The sequence below is a fragment of the Plectrocnemia conspersa genome, unplaced genomic scaffold (genome assembly GCF_051122295.1).
Source record: "Plectrocnemia conspersa isolate PC_06_02 unplaced genomic scaffold, ASM5112229v1 ptg000012l, whole genome shotgun sequence".
Classification (NCBI taxonomy): domain Eukaryota; kingdom Metazoa; phylum Arthropoda; class Insecta; order Trichoptera; family Polycentropodidae; genus Plectrocnemia; species Plectrocnemia conspersa.
Window position 1 is genome coordinate 7,669,931 of NW_028277176.1, and position 17,568 is coordinate 7,687,498.

The following is a 17,568-nucleotide window of genomic DNA, read 5'->3' on the forward strand; positions in this document are numbered from 1 at the left end:
TTGGGATGACAAAGAAAACGATTCCAACCGGAAATAACTTTACCATCAGCCCAATAAATATAGTCGTCGTTACTACGTATTATTTTACTTGATTAATGTTACAGAATTTCATACAAATATGTTTTTTATATTGATTACAATAAATACATATTTTTACCACTGACTAATACATACATTACCTATCGTGCTGATTGGTCATAGTTAATTAAATAAAGTATTTAGAATTTATTACATGACATGTACTACTACTCTATATGACAATTTTGTAGTCTAGACACAATTAATTATTTCACTCATGGTCACAAAACAATTGTATGTATTACATGTATGAACATATAACTGTGCTTTTATATAATTATTATAGCACAAAAAACTACAGATCGATACACACAAAAAGCTATATTTCAAACTATTAGTCCGCAAACAAAATTTAGTATTATTTCCAGATCAAAAATAATGATTTATTACAGAATCGTGAACGTGACAGCCACGTTATGACACACATTCCATTATTTTTCCCCCTTAAACGAATTCAATCCAATTCTGAGTCAAACATACAATATACATATTTCAATATCTTCGAACAAAATTTACAATATAAAGCTTGAAATGTAAATCGTGACGATAATTGATCCGTAACACGTGTAAATTTCAAACAAAACTTGGGCCCGCCCGCAAGTACGGATCGGACCTTATTATAAATCATGCGAAAGCCAAGGTCTGCTGTAATTATGAAAACAATACTAGCAAAATTGGGACCCGCAGACCGTATATAATATACCCGGTCCAATTTACAGCACCAGCCCGAGGTTTAATCAGGGAGCGTCTCGCGATTAACACGTATACTGCTCCAGATAGAAATCTGAGGACAAGGTGGAGTGGAGGCTATGGCGGCTATAGACGCGTCTCAACTTACTTATAATAAAGTCGTCCAAAGTAAATATACACACTTTCATTTAAACAACATATATTATATGTAAGTATTGTATAATAAACGTTTAACGGGCCGGAGCTATGATAATAAGAGGGGCGATGGAATTTCGGCGAAAAGGTGTAATTTATTATTCATCACTTCGAATAAACACAGTTACGTGAGGCAAAATATAATGGATAGCATCTGTAGTTCTCACAGAATATCATAAGTAATAACTAATATTTTAAATAAAATTAATTTATTTAAATATGTACATAAAACATATTTCTTCTAACAAGAAGTTGAAAAACTATATTCATCTTTGAATCCATCCATTATGGTAATCAAGGCAATTTAAAGGCATTCTCCGACTGTCAATGAATTGGAATCAAGAAAAGCATGATTAATATATAATTTTGGTAAAGAAAAAGAGCTTTACTATTCTAAATTTTTAATTATCGTCTTCTTTGGTATATCAATGTTATATTGTTGAATTGTGCTATGTAAGGCTAATATACAAACTCGATAAGTTTTAAATTTAGAAGCACCAAATATTCGGTAAAACATATAACATAAACGATTTTTCACAAGGGATATTTGAAAAGTACAAGAAATAATTCTAAAGCTTCATATTTTGCGGTTTACATATACTTAACATCACCTTTTTATTATGTAATAATCGACTTGCTGTGTCATAAATATTTATAAAATATACTTGGTAGGGAATGGAGTGCAACGAAATGGTTCTTTATATTTGGTTTATTCAAGGATGAGAGATTTGATGAGAGACGTTGATCTTCTCCCCTTTCCCTATTCGTATATAAGTCATCACGCTGTCATAGAAAATTAATTATAGTATCCAAATCGGCATAGGAAATGAGGGGAACATAAATAAGGAAATGCGCGTATTTAAACGGTGGCAGTAAAATTATTAAATTAAGAGTTGATAGAATAAATTGTAAGCCACATAAATTTCGTTCTTCTTATTAGGCAAATACATAAATTAAATTTGAACTAATTAATACATTTTTCCTCGAATTGTATGTTCACAATTATTATTGAAATTTGAAATTAATTCGTAATATAACAATTCCAGGCTTTGAAACAAAGTTTTATAATTATAATTATATATTCACAAACAGAATATCTAAATTCCGTATTATAATCCCTAGAAATAACACAAAAAAATTCCTGATTTTATGTGTAATTTGAAACCTTGCCGTAAAAGTATTAATATATTTAATTTAATAAATACAATATATGTATATTTATAAGGTAAAGAGAGAGTGCTTTAATTAAATAAAGACCTTTATTTAATCAAATTAATTGTATCGTATCATTAAATAAATCCGAAGAGCACTTGAATGTATTATATAAAAATCGCTATTCATAAATTAAAAAAGTTTAATAATAAAAAAAGTAACAAAACATAAATTCCGTACGACAAAAAACACAAAAAATTGGTAGATTTTTATATATAAAACTATGTTAAAATATCAATTGGTTAAGATTTTAAACTTTAAATGATTTATTTACGTATTTTTCTACATAACATTATTGATACTTTTTTTGCTGGCATACGCATTTTTCTATATTCCTACACATACTAGAATCTCAACATCGAAAATGTCTGTATTGATATGGTCAACAAATTTGCACATTAAGAATTATTTGGATGATACAATAATCTTAAATAAGTATTTATAAACGGTTTTGGTATAAGATTGCGAGATAATGAGGTTATAGATTTTATAAACACAAGCCTCTAATAAGCCAAACAAATATTCTGCATAGACAGCTTGAAGCATGCAAAGCGGTTTAATTTTAAGCAAATTAAGAAGTAACTACGATTGCAATATATAAAGCTAAGATTTTAAGTTTAAGTACATACATGGATGAAAATTTTGACTCTCGAAAGAAAACCATATTCGTCGCATAAAGACCGTTATTTGCTCGTAACAAAACTTTCTAAAAAAATATATATATTACGTATTTTTTAAAAACATAGATCCACTTTTTTTTATCGTAAAATATACTTCATTTTTATAAAATAGTTCAACAACTTTATTTTTACATTTTTTAAATTTCGATAGCGCGACATGAAAAATACATAGACTATCGCATATATATGTATAAGCAACTCTATAAAACGTAACAAAACGAATACGAAGTAGTTTTATGCGACATTATACAGCGTTTTAATTCAAGCAGGAGATTGAGTAGCATCCGACTCCAAACGTCGAACCGCTCATGCGAAAAATTACAACCCTCAACGCGGCGATACGAATGCAAATCAACATTTTCCATTAGCACTATAGGGGATGACGTACGACAGACCCGAATGCATACGCGCCAAAATAAAAACGAAGAACGAAATATTAAACTTTCCAAATAAACGCACGCACCTGGGCGTGCTACAGCGATAATTAAAAGAGGTGGCAACAAAAAAACAACCCTATACCCCGCGCAAAGGGTGTATCTTGTAAACCTCGACACGATAAACTTCCTCTCGCTCGTCACGAGGTGATGGCGTCCAATCGTAAACTTTTCCATCATCGTTCGTAATTAGAACATCCCCCGGGGAATAAAGATGTACTATATACGAGCTTTCGGGGAGGGCCGGTGTACACACGCTTATATACATTATCAGCTCAATTACCGGAGTTAACCCGGTCACGCGTGTTATGCCAGTATTAGTGCGAGTATTATAACGTGCTATGCGCACACAAACACATCTTAATGTAAATACACAAAATAGATACGAGGCGGTTAATGGGTTTGGCCGCTTAGTTGGATTCGATTATCAAGGGATGGACTCTGGCAATAAACACAATATAACATGGAATAGGTATCGCAGGAGAAGAACAAGAAGATATGGCGACCCAATCGTTAATTGGATGTCGCAAATTTGGGACCGGTTGATACAATGTTTATATACAGTAAATAGGTGTGCTTTCATTAAGGTTTTATGTTTGCTTAATATATGAAGCTGATGTTGACTATGATGTAATGTTAAATTTTGCTTTTCGCCAGTTCACAAATAAGCAGAAGAAATTCGAACATAACGATAACTCAAAATACAATTATCAAAACGATAAGCAATTCATTTTTAATTAATGCCAATTAACTAATAGTTTTTATGGCTCAAATGTTTAAAATTATGCAATATAATAAATAATGACTATCATATAATTTAATAATTGAAACGTGAGTTTTGATTTGTACACGTATTTTATATATTATATTTAGGGGAAAGATTGTGAATCAAAAACTCAGTTAAAAGCATATTAAAATACTATACTTATGATTGAAATTTTTAGGAGATTTTTTTATCATCTCAATGTTATATGTTTCCTAGTAAATTTTTACTTGTTTATTTTAATAATTTCCTTCATAAAAAATGGTCAAGCACAATATTTTTATAAATTCATACTTTGTTGGAATAAAAATATTAAAATATTCTCAGAATTTCATTTATGATGCTGACTAGGATTAAACTACATTCATTATCATTCTTCTCTTCGTAGAAGGAAAGCTGGTAAGCCTACTGTGGGTATTTGAAGCCACAATATTATTTAAATTGGTATGATGAAAATAAAAAAAAACATTATTTATTTACAATATATAATTTAAATATGCTTTAGTTATTCTCATAATTTGTTTAACTTCAAAGTTAAATCATGGAAACTTATTAAAAAATATAATTTTATTTATTATGAATGGTTTTTTTTTTCAATAAAATATAGCATTTTATATATACTATTACACGTTTGTAATTTGAAACAAAAATGCATGATAAAAAAGACTGAAGCATTTTTTTTAAAAACACTCGATTATAAACATGTCAACTACACAAATTACCAGGCAAATTCCGACCCTTTCAGAAAAAATATTAATAATCGATGAAATTATAATATTATTCATGCATATTGTAGAAATCTATTATTAAAAAAATAGTTAGATTTAATACCGTTTAAAATATTTATTAGGACAATGTATTTTTAGTGACAATATACACATTTTGGCATCTACTACATCGTATTAAATTGGATTTAAAAGTTATGTTATAGAAAACAGACATCTATAGTATGAAACAGGTAATACATGCGTATATCTGTCTGTCATAATAACTTCTCCCAAAGTAGCGCCTTGGCATTTGCACATGTCATTTTTGCTGCCATTTTTAGATCAGCTTTGCTATTTTTAACTTAAAATTTTGAAGTTCATTATGTGCTTATACTAAAATACGTGCGAATAAAACCTCTGAAATAACTGAACAGCGACATACTGACGACTACTGCCATGTATAAAAAGGCAAAAGTATATAACCAAATATTTAAATAAATTTGTAATAACTAACTAATAAATTAGTTTCGATAAATAAATAGTAAGTCTAAATCTATCCTGGGCGAAGCTAGATAAAAAAGCTAGTAAAAGGCACAAATTAAAAGTTATGAAATATATCGAGATGTTGACCTATTTTCTACACAAAAAATATGTATAATTAGAAATTTAAACTACAATACATTTTTTTATATTTTGAGTTAAACATTCCCTAATCGCAATATGAATTTATTACAACACTTGTTGCATATTTTAGTTAAGTTCTCTAAAATCATACATTTGATAAAATAAATTTATTTGCATTTACTGCTCATCACCTTTTTTTACTAATATTATTACAAAAGCAACAAAATAAAAATCACGTACCTCTAATCTCTCATTGATTTTTCTTCTCTTTCACCTAGAACAAAAAAAAACAGTTTGTTATATAACTAAATAAAAACATGCTTAATTTATTGTATGTACTCGAATTACACAAATTTAAACCATGCATATTAAATACGTTGCAATGGACTTACGAAAATACACAACTTGTCTGCATATCATTTAGAATAAAAGCGCTTTAATTAAAACTGTCTGCAATCATTTACAAACTTTAAATGTAAATAAACACAAAGTTTATATAGTAAAACATGTATTTTTATTTTTGTTGTAAATCTATCTACCAACTGTAACAGTACATAGTCTAAATCAATACAATGCGGTATTGTCGGAGACATCTATTTTATTAATTTAATTATGCAGTCAATTTTGTTTTAAATATACAAGGCGTATTAATTTATTAGACACTATAAAAATGTTGATCCTTAAAAATATAGCAATATGTGTATTTAGAAATACGTAGTAGTGTCATATATTATAACATATATTCAATAACAAAATTTGTTATAATTTAGTGTTCATTCTTACGACCATTTCGAAAAAAAGAAAACACGCCTAAAAATAATGCCACGCACAGTATTTTTTACACATCAAAGCGGAGAAAGATCTTGTGATTAAACAATCGCGTTATTAATTGGAAATATTTTACATTCGTCCCGAGACAATAATCAGCCATAAGAACCGCTCAAAAACTACACTTTATTTGAAAAGATGCGCGCTATACAATACGTTACACCCTGCGCATAATACTATTGTTATTCTACTCTTGGTTAACGATCGCCGGAATGGTCATCGGGACCGTGTCTCTTTCGTGGGTGTGTCCAAGAAGTTAAGCAGCTGTCTCGCAAACATCCTCATCTGCGATTCGCCTTACTTGTCACAAATCAGCATTATAACATATGTGACGCTTGGTCACTTATGCAAAGATGCTGAAAAGACGTGGTTGGAGACGCTACGGAGTCACAGAATCAGAGACAAACAGGGACACGAAAACATATAATGACATCCCAGCCGACAATATTACAACTCGACACACCACCGAAGACTCTCCGACATCCAAAGCCACTTCAATTCCATTACCCAATAACGTAATCTAAATTTCTCTACATAGAGGACAATTCATATATGTTTATAAAATAAGCCGCTACCAATATTTTCGGCGTCTATTTTGGCTGCAAAGTTATAACCCTATGACATTTTTTAAAAAAATCTGAAACTTATAAAGCCAAAATTCTACCTATGTAGCTACAAAACTAACATATAATAATAATGTAAAAAAAATAAAACTAACTATAAATTATGAATATTTAGAGCTATAAGAATTTTTAATCAAAAACACAAAATACCACCAACTATCGCTATGTACCTGCAATTTATCGCGTTGGCACGAGTGCATGCCAGTCCCTAAGCTTGTAGGAACTCACATGATTTATGCTTTAATTTTGACATGAAGAAAACGTAACCTTTGAAATTCGTACGTTGACTCTTCGCATTAAGCCTTTTAAACTTCGTAACAACCTTAATGATGTATCAATAAAGTGCAGCGCAATGATCGATTCCCGAAGCGAAATTCTGAAGCTTTTTCATATTTAAATCAATGCTATTATAATAAATATATATATCCGAGCCGTAAAAGTAATTGATTGATTGATCGAAATATTAATGATTGGCCTATCAAAACCATAAATTCGACTTGAATATATATTTATCTAAGTACGGACAAAATTCAATAAAAAAAACCAGTTGATAAATGTAATTTATTTCTATTGATTTAGACATAGGCAGTATTGCCTGTTAAGCTATTGCGAGGTCTTCGCTTATTTTGAAAATAGCTCGTTGAATATATGTACAGTATCTAGGTTAGTTTTATAATACACTTCCTAATTCGTTATATAAATATTTCCGTTAATTTACATACAGCTAGTGCTACACGTAATGTTGACTATTATGGGTTGTGTGGTACATATATTCAGTTACCGATAAATGATGCTATTTTCGATTTACTCAAGTGCCAAAATACTTTCAAAATATAAATACACGATGTAAAAATGTTGAAATGTTATAAGATGCTACAACGGTAAAATATGTAGAGTAAAACTATTAAAAAATACAGAAAGTGTAATAAAACATACATATATATGTTTTAACATTAGATTAACATATCTGTCGATAATTTATATATTTTTCTAACAATTCTGCTAGTTATTATGTTAAATATAAAACAACAAACGATGCCGCTGAAACACGGTGAAACAAATAAAAATCATGAAAATTTTTATTATTATTTTTAAGAAGTCTCTCCACTCATAACGCACAGGTACTATTAGCGGTCGAAATAGCGTGGTCTATAAGTTCAAGATTGGTAGTCCAAATGTCACGGGTTCGAGCCCCAGCAGCAGACTCGAAATTATATTTATAAAAATGTGTTTAAAGTAAAAACCGGCCCAGCTGCAAAGTGACATGTATTTATTGTAAATCATATAGCATATAATAATTTTATATTATATATATAAATCACCGATAAAACAGGGAAAATGAGCTAATCTATTAATATAGGAAACCACCTTAAAAAACCTTTTTTTGAACCCGCCGTGAATCAAAAATATTTAAAGTATCTTTCGCAAATGCATTGAGAAAGAAAAACATGTGCATTCGGGATTGCCATTCAAACATAAAACGGCAATCGGTTTCAAAAAACCACCCAACGGTCATATTTTTGGACACTTCTACTAACATTCACTTCCGAGTTCAAGGCATCAAAACTTCAAGAGCTCTTCATCTTGGACTCAACTAAACTAACTTGGACTAAATTCGTACGAAATTTAACCAAGAAGAGGCTTACTCAACTTCACACCATCAAAGATATAAAAAATCAAATAATAACAAAAAACATCTGACACAAAGGTCAAGGCATAATTTTAACCCTTATAAATAAATATATAATTCAGCTACTAATGGTAATTATGTAAAAATATAATTTAATTCATAAAATATAAAAATATATAATATGGATGAAATTTTTTTTTGATATTAAATTATTTTATTAAAAATATTTATTAAAAATGGATTGGACTTATTAAATAACTTTGGAATACAAAGGGTTAATCATTTAGTTGCTAAAACCTTCCTTAAATCAGTGCGACAATTTTAACCGGCCGGCGGATTTATCTTTGCTTTGGTGATCTAAGAACTCGCTCCGATAAGAAAAAATACACATGGGAATCAGCAGAATGTAAAACGCTTTAGAACTGTTATTATATTTCGATACTTCAAAAAGTTATTTTTTATATTGTTTTTGTAAAGTAGCAACAGCTGTTATTGACAATTGTCTCATGATTCTTATTGCCCGCCGAAGGGCTCTTAAATTTTTTTCTTAAAACAATTGGAAAATATCAATTCTGAGCTTAGCTCAAAATTTCAACGGGCAATTAAAGATAAATTATATAATTAATGAAACCAGACATTGTCATGTCATAAATTAAATATTTGCAGAATCCAGAATCTTTCACTATTAAAAAAAATATGACTTTTTTAATTATTCTTCACGAGCAGATATATGTAAAATATGGAAGGAACGGTTATATGGCTCGGCGAATTCTAAGGACCCTCGCAACTCCATTAAATCATTAGAAGGCGCAAATATTTTTTTTAGTCTTACAGAGAATAGTTAAGAAAACCAACATCTTGCGGATTAATGAAGGAAGAATTGAAAATATTTGAATCGACGAGCAAGAGAACAAATAATTTACAGTGCCTATTTGAGCCTTGTTGACGATAAAACCAACATCAACGCAAAACGAAAGAAATTTTTCCACGGTCGAAATTTTTTTAACAAAAAAATGAACGAGAATGTTTGATTCTGCTTTTGACGGCGTGTTTCGCAAAAATGTTTTAAAATGAATAGCTTTATTTGTTACTTCCAAAAAAAATATGTTTCGACAACGTACTACAAAACTAAATATTTGTGTGGATATCAATTGTAAAAAAGACCGGAGTAAAAGAGACGGTCAGTTTTAAATATGAATTTATGAGGTGTATAATGCGATTTAATATACCAACTGGTATCAAATATTTCTTGAAATTATATCATTGCCAGTTATACTGATTTTTCAATTATTGTATTTATTAGATTGATAAAAAATAATAAAAATATAGTCTGTTTCTACCCTAATTCGCAAATGGTATGTAAGTTTTAACGGCGTATTGAAATTGTTTTCGTCAGGATCTTTTACAAGTAATGTGCTTTAGTCAGAATTTGACACTACCATCATCACTTCTCTTTGGATTAGAAGTCGCACCAAGCGGAGTCACACCGCATAGAAACGATTAAAGTTAATTAGGATTTTATGTAAAGCTTTTGCTATTCTTAAATTATTTTTAATTTGCTTTTATATGTTACAGCAACAATAATAAAAAAATATTTGTATTTACTTGACCAATTTACAAAGTCGGAAGTCGGATCAATTTTAATTAGTGTTCCACATAGCTCTCTCTCTCGTTCTTTATTGAAGGCAAATTTTATTCCGCGGAAGTAAAACGAAAGCCAATAATTGTACATACAAAAAAACAAGAAGCAGCAACTACGTAAAAGTGTAATTCCGATAAAAGGATGCACAGCGATTTCCACTCGATACGAACGAAATTGAAAAAACACGAGAATTTTTTTCGTAGCAGGCTTACGTACAAAAAAAAAGCATTATTACTTTCAATGGCAAAAAGTACAGAGCTGAGAATATGTTGTAGAGCACATCCCAAAATGTAGATATAATATTTTTTAAATTATGTACTTATACTAAATAAACAGAAAATTTATCTTATTATTAAAGGCACATACTTTTAGTAGGAGAGATTAAAATCAAACGACGTTTGAAAAGTGGGTAGATCTATTTAGGAAAGGATTTGGTCTGTTCTGAGATAATCGGCATTGAAGTGGATATACATTTTTATGGAGCGCTATGCGATTTGATGCGATTCTATTCAACCTTCGCCGATTCATTGAAGTCTATATGAATTGATCATTGATTATGACGCGCTTTCATCGAGTAGTCTTATCTGAATGATGGACTTCTATTGAATTCGCAAGCAAGGGACCAGTTTCAAACAGGTGATTAAAGACTCAATCCATGTTAATTAAAATAAAAACGCCAATGCTTTAACGCTATTGTGTAAAGAGATTTATCTTGATGAGATTTTATTTTTATGGCATGTGAAAAAAAAAATGTAATACCCAAATATGTGCGAACAAAGTCGAGCTTCGCTTGTACCAACGAATTGAGTTCAAAATTGAAAAAAAATATGTTCAATTTTGAGAGTGCGCTGCTAATCAAATGCTTTTCAATATGAGCAAATATTTGATGTTGATAATAAAAATTGTTGAGTAGTAAAGATCGACATATAAATACTGAAAATAGAATTTCCACTAGATACTAAAAATGTTCACGAAATTATAAAAAAATTATATTAGTGATAAAATCGAATAAGAATAAACAAGTCTGTTCGGCACTTCAGCACAATTGTATTTATAAATATTATCGAATATTACCATACTTATAATTATTCAAGAGTTATCATAATATACAGTAACATAAAATTCACGGCACAAGTTTCAAAACCGCATTAATTTGATAGTCCATTAATAAAAAAAAATGTCAACGATTTAACACAGTATTAATTAACAGCTTGTTTATTTTGCTGACCACATCGTTAAACTTCAATAGCAATAATATAAAACGAAAACCACTATTTCAAATTAAGCTATCTGAAAAATAGTATTGTTTAATTAGTCGGTGAAATTATTATAACGATATGCATACATAACTATTGTGTAACATATTTTACACAATAAACGTGTGTGTACCTATACCAAGCTACACAAACATGTAACTGTGTTTAAGCGTATAAAACTTTATTATTACGTATAAAGAGACGGGTGTCGGGCGAAGTATTCACGGCTCGTAATAAGGGTCAAAGGAACGAACACTGCACAAGCACACAACCTCGGAATATGTATTTGGCGGACGTGGATGAAAACGCAGGCAGGCAAGGGTTGTAGACGGCGAAGGGTTTAAACTAGGAATCGAGGCGGAAAGTCGACCCTTTGTGACACGCGGACTCTGGTTAATACGAAAAGTTTGCTTTTAACACGTTCGACACCGAATTTTCATTAGGATACGACACACCTGAGTTGAAGTTGAGTATTTTGAAAATTCGCAACTCAGCTCGAGATGTGCAAAATGGGTTGCGTTTATGGTTTATTCTTTATTGTAATATCACAAGCAAATGTCTAAAATTAATTATTAAAAAATTAAGTGGCAAGCAGCAACCTAGCAACTATCGAATAGCCGGCCTTTTAGATCACTTTCAGATGAAAAATCATGATAATTGTCTCTGTGCGGCATAGTTTATATTTCTACTGATTTAAATAACAAATTATTTTAAGAAAAGCATAAAAATGTGTTTATTACAATAATCGTCGTTATTAACTCGATTGAATTATGGTATTTTTAATAAATTATTAATATTTTTAGGAATACAATTTTACCACCATTTTCAAGAAAGATATGCGAAAAAATAAATATCAAGTGCTTCATTTTTAACAACTAGTTTAATGTCTGTATTAATAAACGATTAATGAAAAATACTATAAACTACCCGTCTGTTGTGCATGAAGATATTTTTGAGAGATTAGTCAAAGACACCAAATAATAATATGTAGAAATATGATTGTCTAGTTAAGTTGATTGTAATTAAAATTACAAGACGTTTATTATAATAAAAATATTTTTCTGCAGTCTTTGATTGTAAAATTTATCTGAAGTAGCCTTTCAAAGCTACAACGGTAAATTAATAATAATAATATTACATTGTCGTTGTATGTCCAAATTTAACAGAAAAAGTTCTTAATGAATACACAATAAGTAGGATTACATACAATTTTATTTAAAAGAAGATTGAGTATCAAAGAAAAATACTTTTTTTTGTACTAGCCGCAAAACTCAGTTTAATTTATGTATAAAATAGGATATTTTTTATTTGTTTTTGTAGTTGTTTATGAAAAATAAGCTACCGCCAATTAGCAATTGAGAACAAAATGGAAACAAATAAACTTATCTTTTTAAATACAAGTTTTATCGAGATTAAGCATAATCGTTACATCGAAAATAGTAGTTAGGGACATGTTAAAATGAACGTAAAATAATAATGATCGAAGCAATTTGCATTAACAATAAAACCGCTGGACCGTACTTTAACAAGAAAAAAATAATCAACGAGTAGATAGAAACGTAACTAAATGTTAATTATTTAGAATCTACCGTAACAACGTTTCACACGTAAAATAATATGATATGGTAAGTAAATATAAGAAAAAAACCAGAAGAGTCATATTCAGAGACTAAAATCAAACTATAATTTAACTATGTAAAAAGAGCTAGTGAAATTAAATTATTTTGGCAATTTTAAAATGCTTCTAATAAAAAAACAGCAAAAATAATTGAGTTTAATTTTTATTTAACTAAAAACTATTCAATATTAATCACTTGATTTTACTTCATTAAAAACGGCTGAAACTTAATTTATAAAAACACGTCACAGGAAACAATATATCACCAGAAGACAGCTTGCACCGTAAGGCTGCAATATTTCCGTTACGCAATTCAACTTCAGAGATAACCATCAAGCAAATGTCATTTCGTTGTTCTAAGAAGCGAGTGCAACGATTGGCTGGATGATCGCTGTATGATTGGGATTGGTGAGCAAGCTTTGCAGCCCTAAATACATAAACCTAGACCTAATCGGCATACACTAGAAGAGACCCGCCCGCCTGCGGACAACATACTGTCATGGGCGCTCACATCTGAGAGAGACTTCACCATACGAGCATCGCAACAGAGAAGGATCAACTTCCGATATAATGTCGCTCTAATCAGAACTCTGAGAATCTTCCACTGACATCATCCCTCCGCCAGCTTCTCCACCACTGCTCGGAGAAAACATCTCGCTCATCATAGTATGTTGCAATATATAATATAATCCAATAAAATTCTTACTGGTTTCAACCTGTGTTTTACTGGCTGCGACGTCACACACCCCTTAGGGCTACCAAATTTTAAAATATCTAGTGGTGAAAATGTATTCTGATATTATTTCACTGAAATGTTATAATATATTTTCACTCGTAACACATGTTCACAGTAACATATATATTGTAAATCAATATTGACATATTTCAAGCTGTTTTACCTTAAAAATAATTTATAAAATAACCACTACATGTATTTAAATACCGCTATCATTTAAAGAATACTACAAAATACATGGTAAATATTAAAATTGTAACAGAGATCCTTAAATCACATATTCAGAATATATATATTCGTTAGACAAAAATTGAGCAAATAGTAAACTTTCATTATATGGCAAAAATACATATTTTTCTCGTCTCTAAAAAAACTATTAACTTATAGTTGAACATAATTCTGCAAAATTATGGGAAAAATTGTTTAAAAATTTCTGGTCACAAACCCATTCATCTTGTGATATTTTTATCTTTTGCATTAAAATAAAGTTGTTGTACAACGCGCCAAAATTCAAGAGAGTGCTTTTTATTTTGTTTTAAGCTACAAGCTGCAGTTTTAATAAATGCACTTTTAAATATGCATCAGTTTATCCATTGTTCGCGCTATTTTAAAAGCGTTTCGCGTTTGAACCAAAAAAACTATTAAAATTACATCAACTTGAATCTGTATATGTGTGTGTTATCGTAAGAGTTCCTCATTAGAAAATCAGCTAGCGACTTGATTAAGTGCGATAACTTAAAATTCTCTTTGACTTCTCATCGAAAGAATGAAAGGAGATAATGAATAGCAACCGACGGCGGCCCCCCTGCCTACTAAGACTTATTTTTGCCTTAACGCGCATCTTCAATCACCGCCTTCGAGGGGACGATGCGAGCTCGTGAAAGAGCCTTTGTTAAATATCTCCGCTTCAATGGGTCTTTGAAATTGCTACCGAGATCAGTAGTGCTGACTTGAACTCCAGCTAGATCATACTAGTATGGCCTGAATCCGTTCCGTCGGGATTTTAACATTATAAAGGATGCCCTCAATATTGAGCCCACACCCGCATGTCATATGCACAGGAGACTCGATGAGAAAACCTACTGATAAAGAAAAATATTATTTTCAAATGTAAATATTTCCTTATCTATCTTTTGAGGTATGAAACCAAAAACAGTAGATTTTAAATTGTTTGTAACTTTAATTGGCGTGTACCAATATTAAATATGCCTAATGAATTAGATAAGATGGCGTCGCAAAATATATCAAATAGGGCAATAAAATTAGTTATTAATAAAAATAGATTTACTAGTTATATATATATAAGCATTATTAACCTTTATAAGTCTAAAGTCATGTATGAAGTTTGGTCAATAGGAGAGCACAAAAACAATTATCACTTCTCATAAGGCAAAAATTCACGTCAAAAGCAATAAAATCGTGTCAGCGACGTTGCAATGGAAACGTTCGGTAACGTGTTTTAGCGTATTAACATTATTTAATCATAAATTAAAATTTTAGTCATAAGAACGTTTTTTAGTTACCCAATACAGTCGCACCATTAGTTTTTTATATGTTTTAGGTGTAAATATAAAATCCGGTGTTTAATTGCATTTACCAATTAAAAACAACCAATAAAGTGATAATATCTACCACCTAATCTATTGCTAAGACCAAAAGTGTGACCTTTATCTATTTTTATTAAAAAATACTTTGATTTATATTTTTTGTAAAGTAAAGGTTTTTCTGCGCAGCATTAATAATTTTCTAAAATAAATTAAATTTAAAAATATTTTACTATATTTGAAATATATAATAAACTAAAAATATTAAAAATCAATAATAAAATAATAAAAAAAAATCATTATTTATATTATATTTAAAATCCCTTATAAAAAACATATTTTTTTAAGGTAAAAAAATATTTTTATTTGGTCTGATTATTTTTTCTGAGAATTTAATGATTTTTCTACATATTTTGACAAGTGTTTTACAATTTGAATCGATAAAATCAATATCATAGTTCGTTCGCAAACGCGCCAACGCCAGGATTTCCCTAACTGTCAAAGTTGCTTTCATATGGCAACTCTTCTATCTGTCAAACGCACGCCGCGCTCGGTGAAGTGCAATTAAATAAACAGTGAAATATGTTATAATCACAGTGCATTTTTCTTACACAGTGTTAATGAAGGTGATACAAGATGACATAGCATTGGAATTATAGACAAATAAATAAAACTTTAAATTATAAGTAAGTTTTTGGTTATATGGATAATATATAATATAAGTTATTCTAACAAAAATACTATTGACTTTATAGGATCAATTATTAGAAACCAAACAGAAGTGATTTGGCTTATAAAGATATGCATACCAAATATATTACAATGGTAGTAAAAATGAAGCATCTGATATTCGTTATAAACAAAAAATAACATTTAGGTATGGCAAACAATTAAAATATGACGTATTGTGACAATTTGTCAGTTAAAGAAGAGATGTCAATCTACATGTTTAATCTCCTACGGTAACTTATGTTAATTTTTTTTCTTTGGTTGTTTAAATTTCACTTATGGATTATATTAGTAGAATTGTATATATAAACAAAAAGTGAATCATTTCAAGTAGAAGTCACTGTCAGCAAGTATTATCTTTTTATAAAGAACATACTACATAAGTTTGGCATAACTGAATATCTTGAATGATTTAAATGAATGCACAGAAGAAAAATTGATAAAAAACCATGACGTAGCCATATTTTGAAAAAAAAAAACATTTTTTGCCACATCGGAATCCACTCTTAGATATTTTGGCTTTCGATTATTTCAGGTATACAATCACATATCTATAATCATTGTAAAATGTATATTAGATAACATCCAAGAAACTACACATTTATAAGCTGTCCGTTGGCTGATATATTGCGAGTTGTCACTCAGAACGGAACGATCTAGGTGATTTTTTTGCTGCAATAATGGTTTTATTTTATTTTGTTTATATAAGACAACTCACTAACTACCCTAAATATTACTATATGGCACAATAAACGTAAGAAGACAAGAAACAAGAGCCCGTGACTGATGTTTTAGGACAATTATAAAATTAATTTAAAAATTGAAATATTTACATTCTCGTCAAATTATTATGTCATATTATTTAAAACTCTCTGTGTGAATGTTGTATTTAGATTTTAATTATTGTATATAGTTTTTAAGGTTCATAATTATTTTTTAGAAGCCATGAGCGAGCAATAAGATGAATGCGCGTGAACTACTTTGGCATCCATTGTGCAACCACTGCCGTTACCGGAACTTGGAGCCTACGAATCCAACCCAATGGGCGGCATCCAGCTTTTGAGGGCCAAATGTTCGGGATCCACCCCCCGTAGTACTACGTTATTTATTAATCTCAGTAGTACAATAAGATGACTGATAGTGTTACTACATGATCCATTGCTTACCGTTACCGGTAATAGGGCCCTACGAGAATAACCCAATGGGCGTTATTGGGAAACGCTCTCCTGACCACCTTTAATTCTGTTGCATTGCTTTTGCATAGCATTAGCATTGCATGCTCCTGCATATCTATGCTTCATTCTTGAACATCACTTTCGTGATGCCTCAGTTCCAGTATTAGCTCCCGGTCCCTAAGGGCCGGGCCCTTATTAGCCTGCTGGTTGAAATGCAGTGCTTTGCTTTGCTCGTCATTGGTAGTCCAAAGGACGCTACGTCGGTTGGGTGTTCACAGAGTTTACTTCCTCTTAAGAGCCTGGGGTTTTTCAAGCTCAAAAGAGGTCCCTTACTCTCCCACACTGTTAACGGCAAACTCCAGCGTGTGGTCGACTGGCGCCGACAATAAGATGACTATGCAGAA

General features: G+C 30.4%; 1 protein-coding gene and 2 long non-coding RNA genes across 8 annotated transcripts in view; 2 read left to right on the top strand and 1 right to left on the bottom strand.

Annotated features, from left to right (window-relative positions):
* Positions 1-17,568, bottom strand: part of sfl (N-deacetylase and N-sulfotransferase sfl) — a 313,934-nt gene that overhangs the window by 95,328 nt on the left and 201,038 nt on the right. For all 6 annotated transcript variants that reach the window (XM_088199104.1, XM_088199102.1, XM_088199103.1 and 3 more), the window contains one exon: positions 5,624-5,657. The gene's annotated coding sequence lies outside the window, so the exon portion shown is untranslated. The remainder of the gene's footprint in view (positions 1-5,623; positions 5,658-17,568) is intronic.
* LOC148228087 (uncharacterized) overlaps positions 1-17,568 on the top strand; it is a 136,713-nt gene that overhangs the window by 40,680 nt on the left and 78,465 nt on the right. The gene's annotated exons all lie outside the window — the stretch shown is intronic.
* LOC148228088 (uncharacterized) lies at positions 15,878-17,292 on the top strand. The gene is made up of 3 exons (XR_015811646.1): positions 15,878-15,946; positions 16,016-16,222; positions 16,930-17,292. It is a non-coding gene; the product is annotated as an uncharacterized LOC148228088 (long non-coding RNA).